At 35.1% G+C, this 27,716-nt stretch overlaps 2 long non-coding RNA genes across 2 annotated transcripts in view; one reads left to right on the top strand and one right to left on the bottom strand.

Annotated features, from left to right (window-relative positions):
- The window catches only part of LOC136025013 (uncharacterized), a 32,947-nt gene extending 12,748 nt beyond the window's left edge, over positions 1-20,199 (top strand). Inside the window, exon 3 of the long non-coding RNA XR_010616997.1 lies at positions 19,963-20,199. This is a non-coding gene — a long non-coding RNA (uncharacterized LOC136025013). The remainder of the gene's footprint in view (positions 1-19,962) is intronic.
- Positions 8,806-27,716, bottom strand: part of LOC136025012 (uncharacterized) — a 57,587-nt gene continuing 38,676 nt past the window's right edge. Inside the window, exon 3 of the long non-coding RNA XR_010616996.1 lies at positions 8,806-10,455. This is a non-coding gene — a long non-coding RNA (uncharacterized LOC136025012). The remainder of the gene's footprint in view (positions 10,456-27,716) is intronic.

Raw genomic sequence — 27,716 nt, 5'->3', positions numbered from 1 at the left:
ACTTAGTGAGGAGGAGTATCTTTGGGCCTCTTCTCAATATTTATTATTTCTTGTATTTCGCTGGCCTTTTTGACAAAATACGCGCCTCCCCTAGATTAAGCAATGTTTAGTTATTGGTACTAGGTGTATTCTCCTAGGAAATTCCCCCCAAAAATTAAAACAAACAGAAAGTCTTATAATAATTTAAACTTAAAACGGCCATAAATTACTTTCGAAGAATAAATGAAACCCAAATCGAAGAGAAAATAAAATAAAAAAGTAAATTAAACATTAAAATATTAATTACTGGCAAAGATGAATAGATATATCCTAAAATGAGCTGAAATTACAAGGAATATTCAGCTTAAGTTTAAAAGAAACAAAAATAACTTTAAAACAGGAGTTTGGCTACTGCTCCCCTTCTAAAGACTGTTGCGTTATTTGCTATTTACTGAAAATAGAATTTATTTTGAACAATTTTTTTGTATTTATGAAATTGAAAAAATTTGTGAAATAAAGTCCTGAATCTTGAATTGCTGAGGTTTCCAGGAATCAGCATAATTAAATATCAAACGCCTTGTGCCACAAGGCTCAGTTCTTGGGCCATCCCTTTTCCTCATATATGTCAACGACCTCTATCGACTATTTAGCAACCCACGATCTGATTTCTGTTGTCATTTGTGCCAGAAAGGAGATGCTGTGGTTGAAGCCTTGGATACGCCTGGTCAACATGAAGAACTCTTTGCATTCGCCGACGACACCACCCTGGGGGCTGCAGCACCTGATGAATCATCTCTTATCCTCAAGCTACAATTGATGGCAGAAAATATATATCGTTGGTTTGATGCAAATTTGTTAGCTTTGAATGTAAAAAAATCGTTTCTTCTTATATTCTCCCGCATAGGCAAAAGCTGCCCTACAGTGACAGAGCTTAAAACATCTAAGGGATCCATATCCCGCCCAGCTGACCGGTTTATTCGATTCCTTGGGATACTTCTGGATGAAAATCTATCTTTCAAACGGCATACTGAGTCAATGAGATTAAAGGTTTCTCGAGGCCTTGGAATTATTCGAAAGCTGAAGCGAGTCTTTCCTTTCTCTATCCTTCGTCTATTATATTTCTCTCTTATTTACCCTTATTTATGCTACTGCTCGTCAGTGTGGATGTCAACATTTCCATCTGTACTTACACCTTTACATAATCTCCAACTGAAAGCAGCAAAAGTTCTTCAGTCTACCACCCATATTTCTGTTGAACTTCTGAAGATTAAAGATATTCATACATTACACCTCTCTTTCATTGCGTTTCAGTATTTCCGTGGAGACCTTCCATCAAGTTTTTCCGGGCTTTTTGAAATTGTTCGAAATGTCAGTCCTTATGAAACTAGAAACAAGGATGATGTGCTAGTGCCATCCACCCCTGCAGTGCGCTCGGACTTTGGTCTGATAGTTGCTGTCGGACGTGCCTGGAATTCCATTCCTGTTGGGATTCGACGGTCCTGTACCATAGGATCCTTCAGGAAACGGTTGAAGAATTTTTTAATAAAAAAAAAATAATTTAAATTATAATATTGATCAGTTATTTATATTGTTTAGTTATCAAGATTTAATTTATTTATTTAATTATTTAGATTGAATTTATTTATTTAGATTTGGGTGGTGTGAGTGTTGGATCCTCGATGTATATATATTTTTTTATTTTTATTTATTTTTTGTAAGTAGGTGGTGCGGAGACCGGTTGTACTCGGGTGAGGATTGGTGAGTAGACTCTAAATATATTTTAAGTGTGAATGTAATTAATAGTTATTTATGTTTTGTTTTGTTGTTTTTTTTTCCAAATAACGGGCCATTGAGCCCTTTGGGATATTTTTTGTTTATAAATGGATGGATATTGGTAATAAAAGGAACTTGAACTTGAAACGATCAGTTTGTTTTCATTAGTTCTTTCCAGTCAGCTTGATTATTGATTCCTTGATTTCTGGCCATCTTAACATTGAATTGCTATAGGAATTTATTTCTGCCCGTCTTAAATTTTAATATCGTTGTTTACTTTCCTTTCAATTTTTTTTTTGTAAGTAAATATTTTTAACTAACTCTTTTTTGGAGGCTGTTTGACTGATTTCTTTCTCCTTCTTCTTTTCTAAACCATACAAATATTCTATAGTTGATAGCTTTTTATAAGTTATTTTAAACTTATTGATATATTCATGTTCAGAATTTTACATATTTTGAATCTTCTGTGTTGGAGTTATATTAAATTCACAGTTTGCAATTATGAACTTTTTGATGCTTTGCTTTAAGAACATATCTGTTATGTATTATTTACAATTATAAAGAAATTAGTGGGAGCCAAACAAGGACACTGCCGGGAAGGGAGAGGGGATATTTTCAAAGGTTGTTTGTTTCAATGAATGGGTTTATAGTAATAAATTAAAGCGTTTTAAATGTGTTAGCCTAACAGGCAGTGATTACCTTGGATTAAGTAAATCCATGGACAAATGGTGGGAGGGGTAATACACCGGTGCCTGGGTCTCAAAGTAAAGCTTTTCACATGAAAGAGGGAATCTCAACCCCTCACCCTCACTGAGTTGCATAAATGAAACATTCAGCAATTACCTCAATTATCCAATCCCCAAAATAGGTCGAAGTTTCATCTACCCAGCTAAGGCACGTACACAGGATTTTAATAGGGGAAGGGGAGAAGGAGCAATAGTAAAAAAGCACCTTATTTGAAAATTGGAATAAAAAGTGTGGAATCGAGGAATATTTGGGATTAATGTCCGGGGGAAGGCCAAAAGCTCTCTCCTGCATACGTTCATTACCCAGCTTAACTACTGATCTCTTGAATACAGATTAAATAAAAAAAAAACAAGTTTTTTGAAATGAAAGTAAGGAGCGACATTAAAACTTAAAACGAACAGAAATTACTCCGTATATGAAAGGGGCTTTTCCTCCTCGACACTCCGCTCTTTACGCTAAAGTTTTTTATTGTTTTAAAAAGTAGAGTTGCGAGAAAGAATCAAACTTTAGCGCAAGGAGCGGGGTGTCCTCCAAGTGGTGCCATGTCTCAAGTGGAAAAGCTGGGGCTAGTGGCCTACCAGAGCTTTTTAGAATGATGTCTAATGGCTCATTTGAAAGCTATTGCTCATATCTACATGCTTTTTATCAATTCTACCATCCGTAAGCGGGATGTAGCACTAAAACAACACTTTGGTGTCACTTCTTAAGCAGATTAAATAAAAAAAACTAATTTTTTTAGCTGAAAGTAAGGAGCGACATTAAAACTTAAAACGAACAGAAATTATTCCGTATATAAAACGGGTTGTCCCCTCCGCAATCCCTCGCTCTTTACGCTAAAGCTTTTAATTGTTTTAAAAAGTAGAATTGTGGCAATGAGTCAAACTTTAGCGTAAAGAGCGAGGGATTGCGGAGGGGACAACCCGTTTTATATACGGAGTAATTTCTGTTCGTTTTAAGCTTTAATGTCGCTCCTTACTTTCAGCAAAAAAATTGTTTTTTTTTATTTAATTTCTGAACGTTTTTGAATTAATGCATGTTTGGTTTTGGCTCTCCTCACATAAACTATTAAAATGAAATTTGTATATTAATTCTTTTTTTGGCTAAATGGCTTTCTCTTAGTTTTGATCAGACAATTTTGAGAAATAAGGGGTGGAGAAGGAGGCTTAGTTGCCCTCCAATTTTTCGGTTACTTAAAAAGGCCACTAGAACTTTTAATTTTTAACGAACGTTTTTATTAGTAAAAAATATATGTAACTTAAGAATTAACTTGCGTAACAAACTTTCATAATCTTATATTTTTATTATGTATACGAGGGGGTTTGTACCCTCGTCAATACCTCGCTCTTTACAATAAATCTTAAGTTTTGTCCCAATTCTTTAAGAATGACCCCTGAATCAGAAAGGCCGTAGAATAAATAGTTGAAATTACTAAAAATAATTTAGCATAAACAGCGAGGTATTTATCTCCTCCTAAATACCTCGCTCTTTATGCTAAAGTATTTTTAGAACCCCTCATATGCGTAATAATCTCTGTTCGTTTTAAGTTTCAATGCTACTCCTTCCTTTCATTAGAAGAAAAACGTTTTCATGTTTATTTTTCATTGTTTTCTTATAGTAATGCTAGAAAATCCTGCGCCCTTTTCATTGAATTTTTCTTCCCCCATGACAGATTCCTCCAAGGAAAGATCCTCCAACATAGCCCCCTCCCCTCAGCCCCACCCCCTAACAAAATAAAATCCCCCTGAAAACGTCTATACACTTCCCAATAACCATTACTATATGTAAACACTGGTCAAAGTTTGTAACTTGCAGCCCCTCCCCCAGGGACTGTGGGGGAGTAAGTCATCCCTAAAGACATAGTTTTATGGTTTTCGACTATGCTGAACAAAATAGCTATCTCAAAATTTTGATCCGTTGACTTTGGGAAAAAATGAGCGTGGGAGGGGGCCTAGATGCCCTCCAATTTTTTTGGTCACTTAAAAAGGGCACTAGAATTTTTCATTTTCGTTAGAATGAGCCCTCTTGCGAAATTCTAGGACCACTTGGTCGATACGATGACCCCTGGGAAAAAGAAAAAACAAAAAAACAAACAAACACGCACCCGTGATTTGTCTTCTGGCAAAAAATACAAAATTCTACTACTTTTAGGGGGTGTTTCTTCCTATTTTCTAAAATAAGACAAATTTTCTCAGGCTCGTCACTTTTGATGGGTAAGACTAAACTTGATGAAACTTATATATTTGAAATAAGCATTAAAATGCAATTCTTTTGATGTAGCTATTGATATCAAAATTCAATTTTTTACAGTTTTGGTTACTATTGAGCCGGGTCGCTCCTTACTACAGTTCGTTACCACGAACTCTTTGATTAGCTTAGAAGTATAAAACGATATCATCATTGTAATAATTATGGTCCAAAATCCTTAACCGGAGGTTTGCAAGAACACCTCCTGTATGTTCCTCCTCCAAGCCCTTTTAATAAGTTACGCAGCTAAGGTACAATCACCATTATATCAAATTAGATTATTAGAGGCGCAATTTTGTTAGTACAGTGTTGGACTTCAAATTAGTGTCTTTCGTTCGATTCTTGCTTCTTTTTTTTATCACGTTTTTTTTCCCTTCTATATGATCATTTTCAGGTACTGTCAGTGCTTTTGTAAATGGGATGCACTCATTTTCTAAGGCACGTCCTGGGGAGCTATTTTGTTAAGCATTTTGACTCAAAAGGGAATAGAGGCCATCCAGTTCATGGTTTGCAACAACATTCTTAGTAGATCACTAAATCCATGCCAAAAATGGGCGGTGTAATTTTTTTAAAATTCTGTGGGGGGGGGGGGTCAAACTTGGAGCTAATTTTCTCAGTAAGGTGAAAATAACAGAGAATACGAAAAAACGAGGCATGTAGCAATAAAAAAGGTAAAGATTTACTAAGTAAATCTGACCTGTTTCAGTGGATGCTTAAATTATACAGGCTTATCTTAGTTTTGACGACATTTTTGGAGGAACTAAATTTCAGCAGGGGGACTAGGATTCGGGGGAAAACTGAGGCCTGGGAGGGGCAGTTGCCTCCTCTACCCCATAGAATAACACATCCCTGACCCCAACTCCTTGCAACTAAGTGGTTGAAGATGTTTAGGCATGTGGTTCTGGAACTACTCAAAGTTGTATATTAAAGAAGGATTACTTATTATTATACTTACTTATTCAAGTTATTTACTTGACAATTCTACCGTAATAATCTCTCCATACGCAAGATTGAGCATCCAAAGAGGAAGAAAGACAAATGAAAACTGTTCTGTAAAAGGATTCAGGCAATTCTTCCCATAATTTTTGAAATGAAAATCAAATTTAGTTTATAAAATCATTCATCATTCCTACTCAAGAGATCTTTTTTTGAAATTTCAATTTATTTCTAAGTAGTGAGTGGCTTTTCTATACAGGGACAGGTCAAATAAGTTCCTAAACCTAAAGGGACATTTCCGTTGAGCTAGTAAAAATTTCCACAAGCATGTCGACATGTAAACCTGTCCGCTTAGTTAACCTTTTTTGTCGAAGCTACTCATCTATAGCTACTTCCTTAATTGCAACTAAATATTATTTTCTAAAAAAAAAATTAAAGATCTATTTCTTTAAAAAAAAAAAATTACAAAAAGATACGGCACTATGTTTTGATTTTTCTTTCCCCTTTTAAACTTACTTTTTCCTTCAATTCTTGTACGGCTTCTTCGTTCAGCTTCTTAATGAGGGTTGAGGTGTCTTATCTGCCCCTAGATTGGAGGTGATTAGAAGTTATATAAAAGAATAAGTTTTCAACTGAAACTAAGGAGCAAAATTAAAACTTAAAACGAACAGAAATTACTCGTACCAATAAAAAATATAATGGCAGTGTTGTTTCCAAATTAAATTTTAATCAAAAACGAGCAAAGATTAATTTTGAAAACAATGGTTTTCCAAGCAAAGTAAAGAGCGAAGTTGAATTAAAAACGAACAAAAATTATTACTTCCCAGCCTATCTAACACATGTATATATAAGTAGTGCACAGGATTACATAAAACTGTAATCATACTTTGGATCGTCCTCTTGGCATATTTATATTAATGAAAAATATTATCTGAATATAACACGTTTTATACAATGTATGATGTCATTGCAATAATATCATGTATCTTTTTCACTCTTTAAATGCATACGAATGTGACCTCATCCATATGAAAATGTTGTTATTTAAAAAAAATTAAAACTCTAAAGTATAGTCAGCCAAAGGGCGCACGTCTTGCCCATAACACATCAAAGTTTTGTGATGTCCCACTACTAGGGCCTGCCCCCCACGTTGGGAACCGCGGCCATAGAGCCTTTTGTGGGGCCAGAAGTATGAATTATATTTTTGTATATATTTTGACAGGAAATTGATTGAATTCGATTAACTGTAATAGTTATGAGAGGACCTGGACCCCCTGTTTATATACGGGATTCTTAATCATCACCCCATGAGATACAATACCAAATAACTCTTGTATTGTACTATTTAGTCAGATCCCGAATTTAAAAGGTAAGTCAAATGACCAAATATTCTAACCAAATTTAAAGGGACTGCAACAGCAAGGAGTCGGCCCATGATTGCAGTGCGTGAAGATCTTTCCTAATTGATGGTGCAATACCGCTATTGAATCAAAATCAGAAGAAATTCTTCTAGTAGTTTCCCACGTTTTTGAGAACAAAAGGTCAAAAATATAATTTAAAGGGTGCATCTATATCCCCTTTCATTGCTAAATAGCAAAGGGTGCTACAAGTGCAATAAAAGTGGGTTTATTACGCTCACCGCACAGTATGTTATGCTTACTGAATTGAATAGTTTGACCACATAAAAGGTTAGCCGATTTTTTTGTCGAAGAAAGACTGTGAAAAACTAGAGCTTAACACAAGCGATTATTTAGGCCTTTATTTTGCCCCATACTCTAGCGTTTCTTAAAGCTATCCTCTTCTCTAAAACAACCTTTACCGGAAGCTTTCCGTTAGTTTTAACATATTTCAGCTACTTGTGGTTTCATTTTTTTTTTTTTTTTTTTTAACCGACAAAATTTGAGTCTGATTACTTGATGGGTTACTCTTGAAGTGGCGGCAAAAATACTTCAGTAATCATAGGCAGCACAATAGCAAAGTGGGCACAATGTGTTATTTCAAAAAAAAATTCTGATTAAGGCACTTCGTATAGAAGTTGTCGTTAAAACTTCGGAAGGAGTTCAATTGATTAAAAATTCTAGTGCCTGTTTGAAGAGTCAAAATTAATAGTAGGCCAACCAGGACCCCCCCCAAGTTTTGACACAGCTATTTTGTTCTGCATTGTTGAAAGGTCCAGTAATTATGTCTTTGGAGATGTCAAAACTCCCTCCCCAGCGACCACAGGGGAAGGAGTATAAGCTATGCTAATTGTCCGTTAATAACATAGTTTTTTATAGAAGGGGTGGTCATATAAACTTTGGAGGGTTCTCATTCGATTGGAAATCAGAACTTTTATTAACCTATTTGAAAGTCGAAAGTGATCAGAAGGTAACTATCCCCCCTGCCTTCTTTTCCCCAAATGCATCCGATCGAAATTTTGACATATCGCTTTTGTTCAAAATATTCTAACGATCATATAGCAATGCCTCCGGGGTTAACACGACAGTAGTATCCTTTACGCGTAGAAGCTAATAGTAGGTTTTGATTGAGTTAAACTTTCCCCTCAACATTTTCTCAAATTTTCACTTGCTAGTACTTACTGCAGAAGTATTATTGTGGTGATAATAGTTTTTGCAGTTGTAGTAACAATAGTAGTACTATTATCGCGCAAATATTGCCTTTTTAGTCAATTGATCATCCCCCTTACCATTTCCTGGAAGTTCCAAATTAATACACTCAGTCTTTCCTGATTTACGCCTTTTTGACAACCCATATAAACATAACATGTTTTGATTTAGTTCAAAAATCCCTTCGATATTTTCCGATAGGTTCACCTGAATTCCCTTCGTCCTTTGGACACTAAAGGTAAAGCATGCAGACCGTTCTCAATAGCAAACTCCGAATGTAAACAAGGCTCTAATTGCATAACTTACAACCCTTGTCCAGAGAGTGAGAGTGGTGGGGAATTGAGAGCCCAAAAGACATAGGTCTCTTCTGTATTATCTGATTGCCTTGTATTTTGCGAAGCGTTTAATTGTTGTCTTTATTCTTTTATTATTTTGTTTTCTTTTACTGCTCCGTCTTCTTGCTTTTGTATGACGGGTTTTCAAATAAATAAATAGTTGCTGGACTTTCCAACTATGTTGAAAAAAAAAAATGACTATTTCAAAATTTTGACTGGATATATTTGTGAAAATGATTGGCGTGGGAGGCGGATTATGGTGGTTACCCTATATTATTTCTTACTTTTAAAAAGGGCACCTAAAAAGGGAACTAGTACTTTGCAATTTTCAATCGAATAGTCTCCCCTCCAAAGTTTATACGACCAACCCCTCCACAACACCTCTCCAATATGTTAACAATGGACAACTTGCATAAGTTAAAGCCCTTGCCCCAGGGGCTGGGAGAATTTGAACATAAATGAATATAAAACTTCTTATTTCAGAATAATTGAGCCCATTCCGAGGTTTATGCAGCCACCCATTCCCTAAACACCTCATATTCTCCCAGGCATAACTTACAACCCTTGCCCCTGGGTTTTGGGGGGTTGTGAGCAGTGTCCTTTACACAAATACAAACAGAGTCCTACCCTGATGTACTATCGGGGTTACTAACACCTTTTTTTGGCATCATTCCAAGAATATGCATTACAATTTCCAAAAATTTCATGAATGATGCGGTTTCTCGTATTGTGTAATCATTCATGTTGACGGTGAAACAACATAATATGTCTTGCGAAATTCCCCACATCTGGTCTTTTGAGATAACAACTGAACCATTAACATTTTTAGCTTCTAAGCAGTTTTCAATTGATTTTATGATACTTATGTTTGATGTATGAATCGAACGTGAGACCCCTTTGTTTCCTATGGTAAAAGAACGACATGTTACTCGACTGAGACAACAAGTCATTGATGATATTATGTTTCTAGAAATAAATTCTAGGCAATCAATGTATTGTTTCTGGGTACTTGCCAATTGATGTTAAGTGTTACAATATCCTAACAAGTTAATTGTACAATTGATTTCTCAATTGGAGTTGGATATATGATAAATGCTATCAGTGATTTGTTTCCGGGCACCTTTAATGACATCACTCCATGAATTTGCATAACACAGTGATTTGAGATGCTTGCTGGGCAGACGTATTCTTTTGATGGATAATGAAACTTGTTTCGATTCCCAAAAATTGCAATGACTACAACGGGTCTGGTATCCATTTAGTAATGTAAATGATCCTGAGTACATCGGTTTTCTATTACCGGGCTTGTGCATGAGTTTGGTCCCGCGAGTCCCTCTCCAGGGCCCCAGGCCAACCTTCAGGGACCCAATGACTCCCCCCACCCAAAATTTTGCCTCATCCCAACCAGTTTTTTTTACTGAAATTTTAAGTATTTTTTAAGCATTTTGCCATGTCTTAAAACCACATTAAATATACTTATAAAAAAACTTTTTAATCTTTTTTTTTATCAGGCGTGATTGCATATCGAAGAGTAAGTGCCCTTTTGAAGTAACAAAAGGTATCACGCAACAGTGAAGGTCCAAAACACTATCATGTGAAAATTCTGAAATAACAAATCGCTTTAGCGCTATTGATACGCTATTTAAACAGTCTCCTAGTTTCGGAAGTTATATTTCCCTTTGATGGCCTATTCGTCCCTAAACATATATGTAGTCCACACAAAATGAACACCACAACAACACTTGTTTATCAACAGTTATACTTTATTTCATGCTCGCGCAACAGCCATGAGGGGGGTTTTCAGTGGTCCACATTTTCACTTTCCGTCGGAGGTCCTTAAAAAAATTACAATCATAAATTTTGTGTTATAATCAACAATGCAAAAGTGTAAAATATTACGTAATAGCAAAGAAGGAAAAGAAACAAAAAAGTAAAAAGTTAGTCAAAAACAACAAAAGTTGAAATTGTAGAATATGCGGCTAAAAAATTAAGCTAAAACAAAACGAAAATCAAAGAACAAAGATCCCAACTATGCATTTACCCTGATTAAACTGTGACAAGGACTTAAAGTAAAATAAACAATAGCTTATCCGATAGCTTTGCAAACGATATGATAATATCAGTAGCTCCATAAATGGTAATAATTTTCTTGTTACGATAACATCAAGGTACATAGAACAAAACTTACAATAGCGAAAATCAGCACACCAGCCCAGCAGAAAATCATTAGTCACTAGCAGAGGTCGGATTCCCGAATTTGACAGAAAAGATGTCACAAAAAGATATTATAATTTAGCTAAAGTCCAGCAATAATACTTTCAAGGATTTGATACTATCTTTACATAGCCTATTCTTAATTTATTTTTGGTATCCTGAAAAACTTGAGCTCAAAATGTAAAGATTGAGGGATGAATATCAATTCCTTATTATGCTCGTAAAATACATTCAGGAAAACATGGGCCGTGAAACTCAAAGGAAGGGGGATGAAAACACTGTAAAGTATAAGATAGTGTGTGTTCGTTTTAGGTTTTGACATCAATCTTTACTATCATTTGAGAAAATACACTTGTTTTTACGAATAGCAGCTACAAGATAGTAGCGAACCGTGTAAAGTATTCAAACCAAAGAAATTGCCCGAATTAAGCTTTTTTAAGAACTTTCATTCTGACGTTACATTAGGGCCATGCTGGTTTAATATGGTTAAGATTTTGCTGTCTGAATTGGTGACAGATATTGACCGCGTTAAAAAAAAGAAAAAAAAAATCATTTTCAGCTGACGACAAACTACTTGTAACACAGCCGTACAACGAAATTAAAAACTGGAACATTAGAAAGCACAGTAGAAAGCAAAATTATTAGAATTTGCTCTCAATGATTCACAAAATCCCATTAACATGAAATGATGTCTATTGCCAAAAGGCCACTGGGCCGAGACAGCACACATAACCTATTTGTATGTGTCCACAACTCCAAAGAATATCTGTTACAAATAAATGGACGTTTTACTAGGCTTATTCAACCCCGGAAAATTCCCCCCGAGGAAAATTACTTCCCGAAAAATTCCCCGCGGAAACTTCCTCCTATGGAAAACCTTCCCGTGTAAAATTACCCATGGATAATTCCCCCCACACATGCAAATTTGAGCAGCCACAGACAAATAAAAATAAGCAGATTTGGAATATTTTACCAATATTATAAAATATAGGCAGATAATGTAGTGTAGAATGTCTTATAATATTTATTTTTATGTTTCTAATTATTTAATCCGTTATTCGTGTTTCTGGTGGTTGAGTTACCATGCTAGGGCGAGATAAAGTTTAATATTGGGGCCAGTGGAGTATCAACCTCTAAGGCAAACTTATTAGACATTTCGAAGTTCTGAACAAAACAGATATCTCAAAATTTGGCTCGATATCATAGGGGCTAGAGGAAGGCCGGGTAGCAGAAAAGGAACCAAGGGGTAGGCTGAGTGTCCTCGAATAGCTTTCATCCCTTAAAAAGGACACAAGAACTTTCAGTTTTTAACAGAATGACCCCCTTCCCAAATTTCTAAGATAGCTGCCTCCATTAGAAGCAGGTGGAAAGAAGTCTTTGGCACTTTCCCAGCCTTTTTTGGGCTGCATTTTGAGGGGAAGGCGTTTTTCATTTTCTTTCTGCATCGGGGTCCCCTTTGCCCAAAGTTTCGCATAAGTTTCAGGTCAACCAGACAAAATTTGCATTTTTTTTAGCCCCCTTTGTTAGAGGATGGAACAAGTCCAGAAAATTTTTTTTTTTTACATTAGTCCTCCTGGCCTAAGAACTTACGGATGAGAGTTTCAAACAGATCAGGAAAATAAAATGTGACTCAATTCTGGACCCTGAACCACTACCTCTTCCCACAGAAAAATGTTGATGATCTTTTTGAGCAATAAAATAGTCTCTAAGAGTTTCACGCAACTGAACTCCCACAATCAAATATGCCCTCCCCCCTCTTTTTCCGCTAAAGCATCGACAATTCGCGTAATTTACGGCCCTTATCCCATGGGGCTGTAAACTTTTAAATTTAAGTCTTGGAACAGAAAACATGCCACGCAATTTTGATGCAATGTGGGCCAATTTTATCTTGGCAGTTTATATTGGGTTCTAGAACCCTAAGTAGGTCACGGGCTTATAGAATTTATGATGCTTTGCCTTGTGAAATTAAGAATAAGAAGAATAGGTTTATAATACCAAAAAGTGGAATTCAGACAATTTCAATTTAGTATAACGTGTTTCTAGGGGATTTGGAAATGATTTACATACGAATTTCTGAAGTGTTTGAAGTAGTTCCTCTCGTACAGTACATCTGTAGAGTTCTTCTCTTGTGTTTGTTTTCAAGCCATGAATATAGACTGTGTAGAATAAATGAATAGTTTATAGAAAAGAGACTCTTCTTCTATCTCCTCCCACGTGAACCATTAGCTCTGAACAATTCGTCTACACGCTTACCACTAATCGCATGCCAATATTAGATGATTATTAATGTAAACCCTGACATCACCAGAAATAAGTAGTATAAGGTTTACAGGGCTATGGTGGTTTTGTTATCCTTGGGTACAAGCTATGGGTAATTTTGACTATTCTGAACAAAAAAGGTGCCACGAAATGTTGATCAAATGACCTAAGGGGTTCCAAAAGGATCAGATATCAAAAGAAATTCTATGATATGGGATGGCTGCTCTCCAATCAATTTTGACTTTTGAAAACGTCACTAGAACTCTCAATTTCCCGGGCTCACCATCCTCTGAAGTTTCTACGACCACGAGGGGGTTGAGAAGGGACAGTTCCCCTCTGAGATGGAATAAATTCTGCTCGTTTTAAAGGGTGATGCTACTCTTACTTTCATACTAAAGACTTAGAACGGAAATATCTACGAGAATCAAGGGGGATTATGTATCAATTTTTATTTCCCCCTTTCCTTAGAACTATTTCTATATTTATCTGAAGCACAACGAGATTTAGGATTTATTGGCACTAATTTGCACTCTTTGAGGCATCTGCCCCCTGGCTACAAATGATCCACTACCCCACCTTCATAATAGCACAAGTACAATTATACGCTTTTTTTTGTTCTTTTCCGGGAGTTTTCTGGGGAAAGTTTTTTGCTTGGAGGGAAGACTCAATCTTTTCCAAAGGAATGTTCTCAGTCAGAACTTTTCATCATGCATATATCAATTGATATTAGTTCTATGTTTTACACGTTTTGTATTACTGTTAGCCGCATAAGAAAGGCTAGAGGTCACAAAAATAAACTTTTTCAAACAGTTCGTGGTAACGAACTGTAGTAAGGAGCGATCCGGCTCAATAGTAACCAAAACTCTAAAAAATTGAATTTTGATATAAATAGCTACATCAAAAGAATCGCATTTTAATGCTGATTTTAAATATATAAGTTTCATCAAGTTTAGTCTTAGCCATCAAAAGTTACGAGCCTGAGAAAATTTGCCTTATTTAGGAAAATAGGGGGAAACACCCCCTAAAAGTCGTAGGATCTTAACGAAAATGACACCATCAGATTCAGCGTATCAGAGAACCCTACTGTAGAAGTTTCAAGCTCCTATCTACAAAAATGTGGAATTTTGCATTTTTTGCCAGAAGACAAATCACGGGTGCGTGTTTATTTGTTTGTTTTTTTGTTTTTTTGTTTTTTTTTTTTTTTTCCCAGGGGTCATCGTATCGACCAAGTGGTCCTAGAATGTCGCAAGAGGGCTCATTCTAACGGAAATGAAAAGTTCTAGTGCCCTTTTTAAGTGACCAAAAAAATTGGAGGGCATCGAGGCCCCCTCCCACGCTCATTTTTTTCCCAAAGTCAACGGATCAAAATTTTGAGATAGCCATTTTGTTTGGCATAGTCGAAAATCTTAATAACTATGTTTTTGGGGATGACTTACTCCCCCACAGTCCCTGGGGGAGGGGTTGCAAGTTACAAACTTCAACCAGTGTTTACATATAATAATGGTTATTGGGAAGTGTACAGACGTTTTCAGGGGGATTTTTTTGGTTTTGGGGGTAGGGTTGAGGGAGGGGGCTATGTGGGAGGATCTTTCCTTGGAGAAATATGCCATGGTTGAAAAAAATTCAATGAAAAGGGCGCAGGATTTTCTAGCATTACTATAAAAAAAAACAATGAAAAAATAAACATGAAAACGTTTTTTCAAATGAAAGTAAGGAATAGCATTGAAATTTAAAACAAACAGAGATTATTACGCATATGAAGGGCTCTAAAAATACTTTTGCATAAAGAGCGAGGTATTTAGGAGGAGATAAATACCTCGCTCTTTATGCTAAAATATTTTTAGTGATTTCAACTATTTATTCAACGGCCTATTTGATTCAGGGGTCATTCTTAAAGAATTGGAACAAAACTTACGATTTAGTGTAAAGAGCGAGGTATTAACGAGGGTACAAACCCCCTCGTACACATAATAAAAATATAAGAATATAAAAGTTTGTTACGTAAGTTAATTCTTAAGTTACGTATATTTTTTACTAATAAAAACGTTCATTGAATATTAAAAGTTATAGTAGCCTTTTTAAGTAACCGAAAAATTGGAGGGCAGCTAGGCCTCCTTCCCCACCCCTTATTTCTCAAAATCGTCTGATCAAAACTAAGAGAAAGCCATTTAGCCAAAAAAAAATTAATATACTAATTTCATTTCAATAATTTATGTGCGGAGAGCCAAAATCAAACATGCATTAATTCAAAAACGTTCAGAAATTAAATAAAAAAAACTAGTTTTTTAACTGAAAGTAAGGAGCGACATTAAAACTTAAAACGAACAGAAATTACTCCGTATATGAAATGGGTTGTCCCCTCCGCAGTCCCACGCTCTTTACGCTAAAGTTTTAGTTGTTTTAAAAAGTAGAATTGTGGCAAAGAGTCAAACTTTAGCGTAAAGAGCGTGGGACTGCGGAGGGGACAACCCATTTCATATACGGAGTAATTTCTGTTCGTTTTAAGTTTTAATGTCGCTCCTTACTTTCAGTTAAAAAACTAGTTTTTTTTATTTAATTACATGAAAACGCGCTTGTTTGATATTTGAGTAACAGACCGAACATACTGCACGCACGCATGAATCTTACTGAGTCTCATTTCCTGGTTGACCTATCAACTTAGGCTAGAACCCTAGATATAATGTTTGGAGGAATATTTCGCATATTGCTAAAAGTATTCTAGCTTTCTTGGTAATTTTTAGTTGCGAATAACTTAAATCGGAGTTGGATAAACTTTTACGGTTTTTAGTTATTTGTTAGCAGTTGAAAGTCAAAAGAAAGGGACAACTGGCCATAGATCGGGTAAAGATTAATTTTTGCGGTTTCTGGACATATTTATATGGTTTTGACAAAGAAAATTCGAAAATAAATTCAAAAGGCTATACGAATTCTAGCCTTAAAACGTGTCAATTTAATAAAATTCCTAAAAAAATCATGTTTTCCCTTTCAAAATTGCAAGATTTTACTATATCCAACATAATTTAGTATGTTTTTTATATCACCCGTCAGTTGTTTGTGTGTTCCTCACCTCCATCCTCCCAAAGAAGATCCTACATACGCACCTGAATCTGGCAAAATCAATCAATTGTTCAAAAACACAGCATAAATAATATATGTTGTACTCAAAACAGTCTGTCGTGATTAGTGTTTAAACATCTTTGGACTGGCGGTGGATGGCAACTGCCTCGCGTTCCGGCGTTACAGCAGCTGTACTTAGTGTACTTTGTAGGTTTACAAAACTTTTTGCAGTTTAGCCTTGATTATTCGGCAAGTCTGTTATTGATCCGACCCTACATTCTGACGTCTTTCTTACTTTCTCGAAGGTTGACTCAAAACGTCATCTACGACAGCCGATAGATCAAAATCTGATAATTCAAGCGCCTTTATTAACTACAATCTAATTCTTAAACATCCAATTTGAAGAGGTAAATAACGCAAGAAATTAGGCAGATAGACCTTCAACATAACAGTTTCAAAGATTTAAAATCCGTTTTCCTGAAACTTTCTTAGTTTTTCTAACTCATCCATACTTTTAGCAACTATACTTATAGCTTTTATATATGATATTATCATAGAAATTTGTTTGCACTATTTAAAAAATTAATCTTTAAATTTTATCAGTCATTGATATATAATTTTCCGTCATAATATTCCAATTAAACGCAAAGAATCAAATTTCCAACTCAGCCGCTTCCTGTCCTAACGGTAATTTCCACAGCCAATTTCCTGATTTTAATTTGTGAAAATTAATTTATTCAATATCCAAACAGGATTGGAAAATTAGTTGAACCTGAATTTATAACATCTTTGTGGTTCCGTCTCTCGTATTCTTTAAATTTGTTACTAATCATTTCCTTCAAATTAAGACTAAATGTCATGCCTAATCAAGAAATAAATTTTTTTCGACTAGTTTCTCACAAGAGATTTCTACTCCAAACAACGGCTTGGGAGCGATATTATAGCCTATTATAATAGGGACACATCAACCAACACTTTTGGGGGTTCAAAGAATTTGTTCCCCAAGAAGTGGCTTGTCAACAGACTTTGAGGAAATTTACCCAAAACTCTCCTTCTCTTCGTTTTTAGAAATCAGTATTTTGCCGGATATCTTTATTAGTTATAAGTAATAAAGAGCAGAATTCACTTGAAAGGATACTCAATGATTTGTTTTTTATTTATTCTTTTCATCAATATTTGTCATTTATTTCAGTATTTCAAACGCTGAAAGTAAATCCTTGCCATAACAAAAATTACAGCATGAGTATAGTACTACTCTTTTTTGTAAATTTCTAAAAATTTCTTTTTTGTATTTTGTTACGTTTTCTAATGTGTCTTCTGGTGTGATTAGTTTTAAAAAAAAATTATGAATAGCAAGTAAAGAACAAATTTATAGCTTAAATAGAATAAAAATAGCCTAAAAATGTGAGACAAAAAAAAGAGAATAGATGACAATTAATAAGATGTCAAATCTAAAAGTGGAAGGAATTATAATTATAAACTGAGGACCCCCCCCTCCCTCAAATCCTCCCAACTCATGAGTGTTTCTTGTGCTTTACATAATGTAAGATCTATTTTGAAGAATGTTCTATTTTTTTATTTAAATGTCTAGTAAGACAACACGCTAACAAAATTTTCGAAAAAAAAGTTAACCATAACACATATTTTTGTTACCTCTTTCCTCTTATTTTTGTAGAAGATCAATAACTAAACAACATTTCCTGAAAACCATAATTGATAATATTTTAAGTAATTCGTTTAATTTTCAGGATTCGCAAATAGGATTCTTACCTGTTATACACCAAAGAAGTGAAGTTAGGTTAATCCTGACAAAATATGCCAAAATATTATGGAAATATAACAGGCCAGCTTTAGTAACAAAATTGTGGAAAACACAACGGAGGATTATGGAAAGCAGGCCACCCGGAACGCATTATATGAAATATCTAACCACCTCTATAAATTAAATATTTAATGAAAATATACATGCATAGCAGTTTCTCTCGCTCAGGCCAAGCTGATTATGTTCGTGTGGACAAAAAAACTGGTTTCATCAAACAGTTCGTGGTAACTAACTGTAGTAAGGAGCGACCCGGCTCAATAGTAACCGAAACTCTAATGATGGAATGTTGATACCAATAGTTACACCAAAAGAATTGCATTTTATGCGATTTTAAATAAATAAGTTTCATCAACTTTAGTTTTACTCACCAAAAGTTACGAGCCGGAGAAAGTTTTCTTATTTTAGAAAACAGGGAAAAAACCTTAAAAGCCATAGATTCTTAACAAAAATCACACCAAATGCGGAATTTTACGAAAATGTGGAATTTTGTATTTTTTTGCCAGAAAACAGATCAAATGTTCATTTGTTTTTTTTTTTTTTCCAGGGGTCATCGTATTGACCCAGTGGTCCTAGAATGTCACAAGAGGGCTCATTCTAACGAAAATTAAAAGTTTTACTGCCCTTTTTAAGTGACCAAAAAATTGGACGGCACCTAGGCCTCCTCCCACGCTCATTTTTTCCCAAAGCCAGAAGATCAAAATTTTGACATAGCCATTTTGTTCAGCATAGTCGAAAAAACTAAAAATTACGTCTTTTAGGATGACTTAATCCCCCACAGTCCCCGATGAAGGGGCTGCAATTTTCAAAATTCACCATTGTTTACATATAGTAATGGTTATTGGGAAGTGTACAAGCGTTTTCAGTTGGACTTTTTCACGCTGAGCAGGGGGGAGGTTACGTGGAAGGATCTGTCTATGGAGGAATTAATCATGAATGAAGAGAATTTCCATCAATGGGGCGCAGGATTTTCTAGCATTATTAGAAAAAACAATGAGCATATAAATAAATAAAAAATTTTCAGCTGAAAGTAAGGAGCAGCATTAAAACCTAAAACCAGCAGAAATTATTACGTATATAAGGGGGTCTGACTCCGCCTCAAGACCTTGCTCTCTACGCTAAAGTATTTTTAGTAATTTCAACAATATATTCTACGGCCTTTGTGATTCAGGGGTCATTCTTAACGAATTGGGACAAAACTCAAGCTTTAGTGCAAAAAGCGAGGCACTGACAAGGGGGCGAATCCCCTGATATATGCAATAAAAATATACAAATATAGAAGTTCGTTCGTAAGTTAATTCACAAGTTACGTGTATTTATTACTAATAAAAACGTTCGTAAAACAAGAAAAGTTCTAGTTGTCTTTTTAAGTAAACAAAAATTGGAGGGCAACTACGAAAAAGCTATTTAGCCAAGAAAAATGCAAACTTCTTTTTAATTATTCATTGGTGGTGAGCCCACCGCCAAATCAAAACATGCATTAATTAAAAAATGTTCAGAAATTAAATAGAAAAAAAAACGCCAAAAAAATGCAAACTTCTTTTTAATTATTCAAGTGCGGTGAGCCAAAATCAAAACATGCATTAATTCAAAAACGTTCAGAAATTAAATAAAAAACCGAGTTTTTGCAACTGCAAGTAAGGAGCGACATAAAAATTTAACATGTAATTACCGCAAATGGTAGTGAAGTTGTAAGGGGATGTTAGGGGGCAGGTGAATCATTTTTGACATCCTGATTCTCAGTAACTGACGTTTCATACATAAAAAGGAGAGTGTAGAAGCCCTTTGCAAGGGTGTATCCAGGATTTTTTCGGGGAAGGGGATTACAAAAACTTTAAAAGACACATTAGACATTTTATATGCATTGTTGTTACATTTTACGAGTCATATTTTTTTTTTTTTTGGGGGGGGGGTTCATACCAGGTAAGTCGGCCTTGCCTACAAGAACATAAATAAATCCAACGCTCTTGATCTTATATATTTCTCTTTTCAGGTGTTTGTTACCTTCTACATAATAAATCTCTCTGACAATTTCCAGTTTTTCAGCTCGAAGACTTTACTAGTTTTGTTAGCAATCTTTTTGCGATCTGAGCTGTATCCTCATGTTATCACTATCAATTCTCCTTCTAGCTCTAATGACGCAGCTGCATACAAAGAGCAAAGAAAAAAGTTGTTAATCTAATCAGTTATCCTTAGATATGTTGTACATTTTATAAATAAGATCCTTCATATTCTGACACTTTTAGGTTATATACTTATCAAAGTACTTTCTTTTTGCGACGGTTACATCCTGAAGCTACACAGCAATCAACTGACCACTGTCATCATTTTACTGACGGTGTTTATATAGGTTCACTTATATTTACTCACTAAGATTGATAACGTCAATATAATTACCAGCTTAATGAAGGTGTGCTTTATGTAAGTATCCAGCTCTTGACATAAGGGGAGTGAAATGATACATAAGGTAGCAATTCAATTTCTTTGGAATGTATGGAACATATTGCAGTTAAAAATAAACATTAAGGTGTTAAATACTATAATTACTATTGACTAAATGCTCTTAAATAACAACATCCCTAACGATAATCGTAACCAGGGGAGGGGCAAAGGTTTGAAGCATATCGTCTAAAATGTAAACATAAAAAATAAAAACATTATTTTTCTTAACTGATCGGCAAAAAAATATATAGATAACTTCAATTGCTGAACCCTTTATTGTAAACTCTCTAGAAAACTGACATTCCCATGAAATATTTGTAAAACTACACCAGTCCCCAAGGTCTCCAGAAATCTGCCATTCCCATATTCTACTGAAAAGTGCATTTCCACATTCGAATTACATAAATTTCTGTACCATAAACACTATGACAACTGCTTTTCTTAAAACCACAACAAACCAAATAATATAAATCACAAGAATATGCTGACCCAAAGCCTCCTGAAATGTGAGAATAAGTTTCTGTTCACAGCCACTATAAAATCAAATTTCGACCCTTGTGAAGACTACTTTTTATGGGAATGGCAGATTTCTGGAGACCTTGGGGACTGGTGTAGTTTTACACCATTTTATTTGTAAAACTACACCAGTCCCCAAGGTCTCCAAAAATCCGCCACTCCCATAAAAAGTAGTCTTCACTAGGGTCGAAATTTGATTTTATAGTGGCTGTAAACTTATTCTCACATTTCAAGTTTTTATGGTACAGAAATTTATGTAATTCGAATGTGGAAATGCATTTTTCAGTAGAATATGGGAATGGCAGATTTCTGGAGACCTTGGGGACTGGTGTAGTTTTACACCATTTTATTTGTAAAACTACACCAGTCCCCAAGGTCTCCAAAAATCCGCCACTCCCATAAAAAGTAGTCTTCACTAGGGTCGAAATTTGATTTTATAGTGGCTGTGAACAGAAACTTATTCTCACATTTCAGGAGGCTTTGGGTCAGCATATTCTTGTGATTTATATTATTTGGTTTGTTGTGGTTTTAAGAAAAGCAGTTGTCATAGTGTTTATGGTACAGAAATTTATGTAATTCGAATGTGGAAATGTATTTTTCAGTAGAATATGGGAATGGCAGATTTCTGGAGACCTTGGGGACTGGTGAAGTTTTACACCATTTTATTTGTAAAACTACACCAGTCCCCAAGGTCTCCAAAAATCCGCCACTCCCATAAAAAGTAGTCTTCACTAGGGTCGAAATTTGATTTTATAGTGGCTGTAAACTTATTCTCACATTTCAGGTTTTTATGGTACAGAAATTTATGTAATTCGAATGTGGAAATGCATTTTTTAGTAGAATATGGGAATGGCAGATTTCTGGAGACCTTGGGGACTGGTGTAGTTTTACATCATTTTATTTGTAAAACTACACCAGTCCCCAAGGCCTCCAAAAATCCGCCACTCCCATAAAAAGTAGTCTTCACTAGGGTCGAAATTTGATTTTATAGTGGCTGTAAACTTATTCTCACATTTCAGGTTTTTATGGTACAGAAATTTATGTAATTCGAATGTGGAAATGCATTTTTCAGTAGAATATGGGAATGGCAGATTTCTGGAGACCTTGGGGACTGGTGTAGTTTTACACCATTTTATTTGTAAAACTACACCAGTCCCCAAGGTCTCCAAAAATCCGCCACTCCCATAAAAAGTAGTCTTCACTAGGGTCGAAATTTGATTTTATAGTGGCTGTAAACTTATTCTCACATTTCAGGAGGCTTTGGGTCAGCATATTCTTGTGATTTATATTATTTGGTTAGTTGTGGTTTTAAGAAAAGCAGTTGTCATAGTTTTTATGGTACAGAAATTTATGTAATTCGAATGTGGAAATGTATTTTTCAGTAGAATATGGGAATGGCAGATTTCTGGAGACCTTGGGGACTGGTGTAGTTTTACAAATATTTCATGGGAATGTCAGTTTTCTAGAGAGTTTACAATAAAGGGTTCAGCAATTGAAGTTATCTATATATTTTTTTGCCAATCAGTTAAGAAAAATAATGTTTTTATTTTTTTATGTTTACATTTTAGACGATATGCTTCAAACCTTTGCCCCTCCCCTGGTTACGATTATCGTTAGGGATGTTGTTATTTAAGAGCATTTAGTCAATAGTAATTATAGTATTTAACACCTTAATATTTATTTTTAACTGCAATATATTTATTGCAATATGTTATGTTATTATGTTTATTGCATATGGGTAGGACTAAACTTGATGAAACTTATATATTTGAAATCAGCATTAAAATGCGGTTTCTTTTAATGTAACTATTGGTATCAAAATTCCGTTTTTTAGAATTTTCGTTACTATTGAGCCGGGTCGCTCCTTACTACAGTTCGTTACCACGAACTGTTTGATTATTTTCAAGGTAGGATAATTCCACTGATCCTGTAAAGGTCATACACTCATTTTCAAAAATCTTTTAAAGAATGTCCCGGGAAGGTATTTTGCTAAGCATATTGATTCAAAAAGGAATAGAGATCATCTAGTTCATGGTTTGCAACGACATTCTTAGTAGATCAATAAATACATACCCCCAACAAATGGGATGGTTTTGTCAAAATCCTGTTGGGGTTGAGGGGGGATCAAAGCTGGCGTCAATTTTTCTCAAATCAAGATAAAATGACAGAGCAAACTGAAAAACGAGCCATATAGTAATAAAAAGGGTAAAGATCTACTAAAGAAAACTGACCTCTTTCAGTAGATGTTTGAATTTTGCAGCCTTATCTTAGTTTTGACAACATTTTGGAGAAACTAAATTTCATCTGGGAGAGGGATGGTAAAAATGAGGGGTGGGAGGGGCAGTTTCAGTTTTTGGCATGGGTAGCACTGATCTGTCTCCCGATTTTTCTTTTCTTTTTCTTTTCTTTTTTTCCAGGGCTAGCGGTTTACCAGAACATCATAGAGAGATGCTTAATGGCTCATCCAACAGCTATTTCTCACATCTACCTGTTTCTTTTTATAAATTCCATCGTCTGCAAGTACGGCCCAAAATGGCACTTTCTGTGCCATTTCTAAGGGTGTGGGGCTAGCGGGCTACCAAAACATTGTAGACAGAGTTTTAATGGCTCAAATAAAATCTACTCCTCATATCTACATTTTCCCTATTAAATCCACCACCTGATAGTGCCAAATGGCACTATTGGTGCCATGTCTCAAGTGGAAAAGCTGGGTCTAGTGGACATCCGGAACTTCTTAGAGAGATGTTTAATGACTCTTTTGAAAGCTATTCCTCATATCTACGTGCTTTTTATCAGTTCTACCATCCGTAAATGCCATATAGCACTAAAAACGGCACTTTTGATGCCACTTCTTAAGTGGAAAAGCTTGAAAGCATAAAACAGTACCATTGCAATAGTTATGGTCCAAAACTCTTAAACTCTTAACTAGAGATTTAAAATAACCCTTTCTGCATACTTCCCTCCCAACCCCCTTAGTAAGTTTCATTAGTCCGTTTGGAGAATTCACTATGAACTCTTTAGCACGATCAGCCGAAGTTGAGGCTCGCAAAATGATATCTAAAAAATCGAATGCACTTAACAGGAAGAAATTCAAAAACACTATTTAGAAAAATAAAAAACAGTGATTAGTTAACGCTTTATTACCTGTGCTTAAAACTTTCATTTTAAATGTTTTCTATGCACTTCTATCTGTTACATTATAACAAAAAAAATATGTTTTTCTTGTTACATTCCTAAACGAACTAGCATTTAATGTTTAGTATGTCTTTTACGAATATACAAGTTGTATCTTTATCCTCATTTCCTACTCTTCATTACTACCATAGTTATTAAGCGATGCCACAAAGTTACGCTACGCATTAAATGGTTTGACCCGTACAAATTATTAAATAAAAAAAACTAGTTTTTTAACTGAAAGTAAGGAGCGACATTAAAACTTAAAACGAACAGAAATTACTCCGTATATGAAATGGGTTGTCCCCTCCGCAGTCCCACGCTCTTTACGCTAAAGTTTGACTCTTTGCCACAATTCTACTTTTTAAAACAACTAAAACTTTAGCGTAAAGAGCGTGGGACTGCGGAGGGGACAACCCATTTCATATACGGAGTAATTTCTGTTCGTTTTAAGTTTTAATGTCGCTCCTTACTTTCAGTTAAAAAACTAGTTTTTTAAATTTAATTTCTGAACGTTTTTGAATTGATGCATGTTTGATTTTGGCTCTCCGCACATAAATTATTGAAATGAAATTTGTATATTAATTTTTTTTTGGCTAAATGGCTTTCTCTTAGTTTTGATCAGACGATTTTGAGAAATAAGGGGTGGGGAAGGAGGCCTAGCTGCCCTCCAATTTTTCGGTTACTTAAAAAGGCTACTATAACTTTTAATATTCAATGAACGTTTTTATTAGTAAAAAATATACGTAACTTAAGAATTAACTTACGTAACAAACTTTTATATTCTTATATTTTTATTATGTGTACGAGGGGGTTTGTACCCTCGTTAATACCTCGCTCTTTACACTAAATCGTAAGTTTTGTTCCAATTCTTTAAGAATGACCCCTGAATCAAATAGGCCGTTGAATAAATAGTTGAAATCACTAAAAATATTTTAGCATAAAGAGCGAGGTATTTATCTCCTCCTAAATACCTCGCTCTTTATGCAAAAGTATTTTTAGAGCCCTTCATATGCGTAATAATCTCTGTTTGTTTTAAATTTCAATGCTATTCCTTACTTTCATTTGAAAAAACGTTTTCATGTTTATTTTTTCATTGTTTTTTTTTATAGTAATGCTAGAAAATCCTGCGCCCTTTTCATTGAATTTTTTTCAACCATGGCATATTTCTCCAAGGAAAGATCCTCCCACATAGCCCCCTCCCTCAACCCTACCCCCAAAACCAAAAAAATCCCCCTGAAAACGTCTGTACACTTCCCAATAACCATTATTATATGTAAACACTGGTTGAAGTTTGTAACTTGCAACCCCTCCCCCAGGGACTGTGGGGGAGTAAGTCATCCCCAAAAACATAGTTATTAAGATTTTCGACTATGCCAAACAAAATGGCTATCTCAAAATTTTGATCCGTTGACTTTGGGAAAAAAATGAGCGTGGGAGGGGGCCTCGATGCCCTCCAATTTTTTTGGTCACTTAAAAAGGGCACTAGAACTTTTCATTTCCGTTAGAATGAGCCCTCTTGCGACATTCTAGGACCACTTGGTCGATACGATGACCCCTGGGAAAAAAAAAAAAAACAAAAAAACAAACAAATAAACACGCACCCGTGATTTGTCTTCTGGCAAAAAATGCAAAATTCCACATTTTTGTATATAGGAGCTTGAAACTTCTACAGTAGGGTTCTCTGATACGCTGAATCTGATGGTGTCATTTTCGTTAAGATCCTACGACTTTTAGGGGGTGTTTCCCCCTATTTTCCTAAATAAGGCAAATTTTCTCAGGCTCGTAACTTTTGATGGCTAAGACTAAACTTGATGAAACTTATATATTTAAAATCAGCATTAAAATGCGATTCTTTTGATGTAGCTATTTATATCAGGTTTTTAGAGTTTTGGTTACTATTGAGCCGGATCGCTCCTTACTACAGTTCGTTACCACGAACTGTTTGATCACAAAGAGTGCATTACTCCAAAAGATGGTTGAAGATCGTTTTTTTTTTTTTACAATAAAAAGATTAACTCACTCGCTATAGTGGTCAGAAGTGTAAAGGCAAAAAATTGTGCAGAAAATATTGAATGTCATTTTTTTTATAGATGGTGAACAGCTTTTCATTTTTTTTTTTTTTAAATGGCAGGATGGTTTTTATAACTTACTATTTAGTATCAATATTTTTATACCATTTCAATTTCAACAGATTTATTAGAACTTTAATCCTTACCAGGTTTTGGATTAGATTACGACCATTTCCACTACCTACTTACGAAGCATAGTTGTCGAGGTTCCCTTCAAATTGCAGGCATTTTTTTGTTGTCAAGTTCATCCACGCAACCTATTATGTGCCTCCCCCCTAAGAAAAATCCTGGATCCGCCCCTGCTCAATAGTAACCGAAGCTCTAAAAACAACAGATATTTCAAAATGATTGGCTTATTATGCTGATACCAAATATATAAGATACTGTAAGTCCAGTGTTACTTTTCAAAGACTATGGGCCTGAGAAAATATGCTTAATTTTTGAAAAGTGAAGAAAATACTCCATAAAAGTCTCAAAAACCTTAACGAAAATAGCACCATCAGATTCAGCGTGTCAGAGAACGCAACTCTACAGGGTTAAAGCTCCTATCTGCAAAAATGCGGACTATCCCAGAAGATTTATTTTTATATGAGGATTATCGTTTTTGTTTCTATTTTTATCATGATATCGTTTCTACGTTTTAGTTGTTACTGTTGCTCCTAGCTTTCAGGTGATTTGCTTATTAAATTCCTAATGTTTGCTTGCCGAAGAATATTCATTAATTTGGAGAAATCATTGCACTTGTCATTGCTCCGTATGCGATTATTGCCTTTCTATGCTTTATTTTTGTCGTCTTTCTGAAAATAAATGACATAAGAGTCTCGTTTTTGGGCTAAGAGAATAAAGCAGCAAAGATAATATAAAACCTAAATCTACAAAGTTTCAGAGTGTAATTCAGCCTATTTTTTTCTTAATTTGGAAACAGTTCTGAGATTTTTTCCGTAATATCAGCAATAATCATTTTTAGCTATGGGTTCCAATCCTGTATTCTAGCTCTAAAACCTACTTTGTTTAAAAACTACGCGGATCCAAGTCCAACTTGAGCCTGAAAATGAAGCTATAACCATTTTTGGCTCTCAAATTTTTGGCAACAAAATTTCATTTCGAACGTACCCCCGAAAATCCCCCGAATCTTGAAGACTTGTCCCCGAAAACTCTCCGAATTTTCAAACTTTTCCCCGAATTTTTAGATTCGAGGGCGGAAGCCCTGCCTTACAGCTTGTCTTCAACAAAAACTGTTTATTTGCAAAGACCGCTAGTATAATTATGGGCAAAATGTGATGCAGAGTGACACTATATTCTAGGAAAGTAAAAGGTTTTATATACAGCTTATAGATAGCTTAAAATCATTACCAGACGGTTTTGTCGAACATTCTTTTTAAATATTATCCCTGGCCCTCTCCCTACCGAAAGAAACTGGTTTCCTCCAATAATCCAAACCCCGACTTTCACTGTGGCAGCTAAACGATTTCCATCAAGTTAGCGCACTTTTATGCCGAAGGGGCTACATTGTCCGCCATAGATGCAGGGTTTTCTTTTTTCA

The sequence above is a fragment of the Artemia franciscana genome, chromosome 3 (genome assembly GCF_032884065.1).
Source record: "Artemia franciscana chromosome 3, ASM3288406v1, whole genome shotgun sequence".
Classification (NCBI taxonomy): Eukaryota; Metazoa; Arthropoda; class Branchiopoda; order Anostraca; family Artemiidae; genus Artemia; species Artemia franciscana.
The sequence above is the reverse complement of the archived record's forward strand: the minus strand, read 5'-3'. Positions and strand labels throughout refer to the sequence as shown.